The following is a 7,030-nucleotide window of genomic DNA, read 5'->3' as shown; positions in this document are numbered from 1 at the left end:
TTGTTTTCCATGGAGGGGCTTGGGGGCACTTTGTCTACTTACGTGATTTTTTCCACGCATTCAATCATATAGAAAAGAAGTTGATAAGGCTTATGAGGGGCGATTAAGCGGTTGAAATAGTTGTCATGAGAATTGTGAAATCCCAGTGGAAATGCAAGCCAAGAGATACAAGCCGATCTTCGAGATAGATAGGCAGTGAGGCAGTAAAGATTTATCCCAAATTGTCATACACTGAAGGTTTATGATCATCTATTAGAAATCTTTTGGATAAGGATAAATTTATTTAAACTAATCACTAATTGTCAAAATTTACAGACCAAATATTCTAGAAGATAATCCTAATACGGCTTTCAGACCTAGGGTTTCGCAATATGGCTTAACTTCTCTAAATTCTTACAGGACAGGACTTTTTGAAAACTTGACTTAAAACTGGTTATCAAAAGCAAATGATCGACTTGATCTGGAAAAGTCACTAAAATTGTTTATTTTTAAGGATTAGGATTCCTTCGGGAACTAATCTAAACCGTCAGTCTGAAACCCTTATAAGGATTGGACTCTGAGTACCCTTATGATCCCATTTCTTTCCGTGTACATAACGTTTGGAACCTGAGATTCGATCGTTATGGTTAACTTGGTGCAAAGAGAGGCGTCAGTTAGGGTAATTAATGCCCATTACATCTTTTCAAATCTTCATCGGATTACAGACAGGAAAAGTTCTTGCTTTCACTTAGGATTAAACTAGGAAAGTCTCCTTATCTAGACTTGTTTTGGTTAGTAAAAAGACCAAAGGGTAGATAATTGTTCCGGGCACTGTTCACCGGACTGAACCGATTTTTTTGTATTGAACGTATCGATCGGTCGATTTAATAGCAAAATAGTGCCGATCTGTTAATTTTGAGCTTCAAGAGTCGCTCACGGTCCTCTCTGAAAGCCACTTCAGATATCATATTCACTCCTTGGGGCAGATAACTATATCGGTCACGGTTCACTCGACTGCCGATTTGTCGATCTTTTATAATGAACGTGCTAATCTGACGATCGCTGCTGGCTAAATTATGCCGATCTGTTTATTTCTTATCGAAGTATTGTCGATATCATGATTTTTAATTCAACTGCCAAAATTTTGTCGATCGCTGTTCAGGGTTTATCTCTTAAAAATCATTTTAGTAAATAAATAACTAAAAAGTGATCATTGCTCGTCCCTTTAAATTAAATCAAGAATGCTAAGTTGGTTTATAACTTCCTCTTGTTTTTTTTTGTCGAAAATATTTCATTTTACAATTTATTTATGTTTCTTATCGATTTTGATTATATTGGCCGATTCCGTCATATCGACCAGATGATAGAATGTCCAAGAAGCGACTGAATACGATGACGGAAGGAGTTCGTTCGAGAGGACGCCCCCGAAGGAGATAGATGGAAGTAGTGGACTAGGTGAGAGACCTTGTCCCTCAATGAGACGTAGTGACACTTAAGTAAGTAAAATGTTGCTAAAATCCTGCCCAATTTGCTGCAGACATAGGGTAAAGTGGTACAAGTTGGACCATGGTACAATTTGGACAGGGCTTTTTGTCTTCATAAATTTAGTACTTCATTTTTATTTGTATATTTTTAGTGCTTTAGTTTTATAATTTGGTTCCTTATGCTTAAAAACAAATTTTGTATTGTATTTATCAAGAAAAAAAGCCATGTCCAACTTGTACCGGCGAATTGTCCAACTTGTAACACTAATTCCAAATTATATCACTTTACCCTACTGTATTTTAATTTGAAATATTTATTTCGAAATATGCTTCATTGAATTTTACTCTGACCACTTTTGCCCTTTTCCCGTTTTCGCTAATTTTTCCCGTCCATTAAAATATCCCTTGAATAGCTTTATGAAAGGAACTTTATGAAAAACGGTTTTCATGCAAAGACTATGTCTGCAAATCTCAACTATATCTGTTATTTATTTGTTTATTTTATTTTATTTGAAAAGAAATTGCTTTTGAAACTATGCGTCTTATAAGACCTTTACGTATTGGGAGCAATTTTTGTCAAAAATTTCATTTTTGACAGACTTTTGACATTTCAACTTACAGTACTGCTTCAAAGAAACCATTTTTGACGAACATTGTTACCAATGTATCGAGGCCTTTAAAGGCGAAATAACACACAAGAGGTTTTTGTGTCCACCGCCATCTTAGCGTTTATAACGAACATACACTGGAACCAAACGATGAAAATGCTCTTTTTCCGTTTTTTAGGCCAGGGGGAGAACACAATACAAAAAAAAAACACTAAAGCAAAAGAAAAGCAATAAAGGTAAGAAAAAAGAAAGTCAAGCCATTACGAAGGGTTTCGGGATTTTAGTTTTCGAGACTTTGGCTTTTCAGGATTTTAAGCAATTACGGATTTTAGTTTTCAGGATTTTGGCTTTTGCGAATTTTGGTTTTTCGGAATTTTGGCGTTCGATATTTTGAATTTCGGGATTTTGGTGCTTGACTTTTTGCCTCTTTGCGATTTTGGCGTTCGAGATTTTGGCCGGCACTGATTTCTCATAATTTCGGAATAAAATAAGGCATTTGCTAAACTCACAATTGTAGCCTAGACAAATTTGAATAGATTATTACAGATAATCAGAGATATTTTATATCAGGATTGAACTAGTATGGGAGATTTCCCGAGACTCATCCGAGCATAACAGACTGGAATGAATTTCGATATGTCCCCGTTTAAACGGGCTTCAAGTTATAAAATCGGAATATCTGCAAAGGTTGGCAATCCTATCCTTCTTCTTGTATAGTGTAATTTTTATTACGATTCTCAAATTTGCAAAGGTTAATTCGTTCCCAATTATACTGAATAGGGTTTCTCAAACTGTTTCTCTGGTAATTAACAAAGATTTCTGAATATGCGTCACACCTTTGAAATTCTAGAATTTCGGTCCAACAACATTGAAAGTTCGCGTCTTGGAAAATCTAGGGAATAATTACATATTATAGTAAATATCAATTAGATTATTTAATTAATTTTTTTTAATCAAATTTTATGGGAACTAGGGAAGACTTTCAGGCTCCGCTCACATTTCGAGAACTTCACCTGACTTTTAGTGTGTTCAAAATACCTAATTTTACCCTGTTTGAGCTTCTAAGGGACATATTTTTATTTCCTGAAAATCGTGTGGCTTTCCTTCTGAAAATTTTCACAGATAATTACAAAATAAACCATTTATCAGCCCTTAAAGTTCATCCCATGTCTATCGAGACAGAGTGAATTATGTCATAAATATGGGAAGTTGATAAAAGACTCTCGAGTTCGGGGAATCTTTGTGAAATATTTCTTGTCACTTTTCGCTGAAAAGGTCACGAGGTCACGGAGTAATTTGATTTTATCTCGTTTCTTTCTCCACAGCCGATCACAGAGAGAGAGTGTCTCTTTGTGGCCAGAGGTCGTGGTGTCTTGTGGCCGGGTGTGAGAGTGCAAATGTGGTCCCAAAAGAGGATGATTTATGGGTGACATTAATCGGAAGTTGCCAAATTGTTGTGAAGCACGCAGAATAAGATTATTTGGCTCTCTTGGTCCTGTGACAATCTCTGGTGATTCTTTGTGAGTGGGCTTAAGGGGGGCAAGTTGCGAAGCGAGGGAGGAAATAATAAAAACGGAGAAGGCACAAAAGACCTTTGATAAAGGAGATTGAGACTCCGGGACAGTGTGGAGAGTTCCTAATATTTTCATCGAGACAGATGACTAATGGACGTTTGGAGTGGGAATCGCTTGGAACGCGATCGGCGCTATTTGATGAACTCTGCAGGATGCTTTTTTCGGTCAATTCTACCACGAGGCATCCATTGAGATTGTGTGGTGCCAAGGCACAAAGAATTTATTTTATTCTTTGTCCAATAAATAAAATTTATTATTTTTCCTCGCTCAACTTTGTACAATTTTTCAGCCTCTTTTTTTTCTTAAATATTGTATTGGACTCTTTTTTTTTACATCCATTTTGAGGGTGGAGGCGTAAATTTATCGCATCGACAAGGTAATTTTTGCTTTTGTTTTTATTTGATGAGTTTCTTAATAATTCAATCCTAATGCAATCCTCATAGAATTTTATATGTTTCGAGTTTTCTAAAACTTTGCCAAAATACTTACGGGTATCTTCAGGAAAGTCAATTGGACAATATTGAATAACATAAATAATAATTGGGAAAATTGACCGATTTTGATGATTTATATAGAATCTTACAAATTCCAGAACCGCAAATGCTAACTCTTAAAAATCTCAGAATCCGGATTAACCGATTTTGATGATTCAACATTCAACTTTAGCTCCAGGTTTACGAAGTAGTCTAGATTAAAATCCCATCCCCAATAAGCTGATCTACTCTTACCATTTGGTTTGTCTTAACCATTTGCCCCTTTTCACCATTTCTATCGGAATGTCGAAACAATTTCAGCACTTTTTTTTGTACCTTGGCAATTTTCTGGATGTGTTTTTCTTTCAGGTGGATTTTTTTGTGCAAATATCACCCCTAGACCTTTAGAATTCATTTGACCAAGAAAAGTTGGGGCAATGGTCCTTGCTCACTTTTTCAATTGCTCCCCCATATTCTTTGGGGTGACGCAACAAGAGAAAGAGTCAATTGTTAATCTTTTATTGGCGTCCGCTGAGTATTGTTCCAGGACTGAACCATGCTCATGGTTTTAGAGACAATGAAATGCACAGTCCTTTGTCCCAGCCATAAATTCACCGGACTCAGCGTCTAGCGGGGGTTTGTGGTGAGGGTTCAACAGCTAGCCACACTTTTCCATGCCAATGCAACCCCTAAAGGTGGGGATTTCTGTGGAAAAGCAAACTCTCTGGGAAAAGCCCTCGCGTTCATACAAAAGCACGCGGATTTTGTATGTAGGTGAAAATAATTCAACCATCAGACGATGATTGAACCACAAAAGAGCACACAGAGGCTACATTGTTGTCCTGGCCGGGGGTGGTGTACAAGAATCAATGAAAAGATCCCATTTCCATGAGCCATGGAGGAGAGATACTCAATGGTCATGTTTTGAGAGCACAATAATCTCTACTTTTGCACAAATTCACCTTTTTCCGCCCCATTCTCGCGACTACCTATTGATTTCTTTTCACTAACAGCACTGATTAGTTGCATTTCGCTCGGTGGAGGATGAATAGCTGTAAGAATCAGTGGCTAAGGAAAGTTCGCTGAGTGCTCGAATTGAGAAATTGTGTAGGGGAAAGCACGCTACCCTCGGACAACTTGAGATTTGGAAAACTCATTTTTTTCTCTCTGTTCTTAACTACTTTGACATATGTTTTTTTTGGAAATTTCAGGCATTGAGCTAGCAAATTTATTAAAAACGTATTGAAAAAAACAATGAGTTGTTCGAAGCTTGAGTCGTACGAAGGTAGTGCGCTTTCTCCTAAATTCAAATTTCCCAATTCATTACCGGTTAGAACCACTGCTGTTCCATTTGGAATCCCATGGTGATTAAAACAAAATCATTCTTTACATTTCGACTGAGAAATAAATCATCTAGGGGAAGGCTTTGAGGCTTTGCACAAAATCTGGCTTCGAACATTTTATATTTTTTCTCATATTTATTTAATGAATTTATGAGAAAAGATAAAAAACACGTTCAAGCCATAGTGTATACGAAGCTTCAAACCTGGTTCATTACCTGTTCACAACCAATTTAAACCGATTTATAATTCACTCAAAATATTGCCCAAAATACAACTTAGGATTAGGAGTAATATTTATAATTCAATTCTGATAAAACTTAGTTATCGGTTATGAGCCGGTTCATTACCAGTTCGTAACCGACTGAAATTTGTTCAAACTTGTCAAGAATTCCAAGACTTTTCCAAAACTGTAATTAGGAATGATTCAACGGATTTTCGTATAAGGGCGAAATGTCCACCTTAAAAAAAGGATAACCTTAAAACCTGTTTTTCTAAGGATAAACTTAAAAAAAAAAACACATTCAAAAAACGAGAAGAATGAAATCCATTGTTGCTATATTGCATATTAACGTAGCAAAGATTTAGTATTTTATAGAGGAAACTGGAACACCACCGAACACTACGTAACACCGAACACTGCGATTTTTTAATTAAATGTTAGGCTTCAGAGGACCAGACCTATATGAATTCATAAATACTATAGAGATCCTTGTCCACTGAAGTGTAATGTTCGTCATACTCCAAGTAGTTTAGAAATGAAAATCTTTGTTTGGTTCTACCTTATGTTCGGTGGTGCCCCAGTATCCCATATAATAGTGGCCATAAAAACGTCATCAAAATGACTTCGGCTAGCAACTCTCTAACCTTAATCTTATACCATTTCAGCCAGAAACATTACTGCAGAACTAACAAAAAACGCTAGTTCATCGAATTTTTTTTATCATAAGATCTTCCTAATTTTTTGCGAGGTTAGATTTACGTAATTAAAACGTAAGTAATCACATTTCTTTTATTACAGTAGACTCTCTCAAATTCGGGTATTTGGAACTGAAATGTCATCCGAATTAGTGAGATATACGAGCGTCAGACTTTTTGAAATGCAACGATTTTTTGCTCACCTACATATTTACTATTAATAAATTTAAAAAACTCGTAACTATTATAAAGTTTAAAAGCCTCAGAAATGAAAAATCACAAAATAACTAAGAAAAATTTGGCAAATTTGAGCATATTTACTTCTTTTGATAACTAAACGAAGAATGTCAACATTTTTTTTTTTTCAAATTTAACTGCCGCGTGAATTAAAAACTATCCATATCGATAACTTCTTTTCGATAGTATCGACTGTCGGTTCTGAAAAATTTAAACCGTAGCTGCATTTTCTGTTATTAATATAGATGGTTATCAACAGTCTCATTCTTTTAAGAATATCTCAATGAATAGCCCAACAATCCGTTAAAAATCGCCACTCACTTAATCCAACAGATATAGATTTATCGATACTATCGACTCGATAGTATCGAAAAGTTATCATTTCACCCCTGATTTTAAAAGAAGCGAATTAGCATG

This window comes from Phlebotomus papatasi, chromosome 1 (genome assembly GCF_024763615.1).
Source record: "Phlebotomus papatasi isolate M1 chromosome 1, Ppap_2.1, whole genome shotgun sequence".
NCBI lineage: Eukaryota > Metazoa > Arthropoda > Insecta > Diptera > Psychodidae > Phlebotomus > Phlebotomus papatasi.
Note: the sequence above shows the minus strand (reverse complement) of the source record.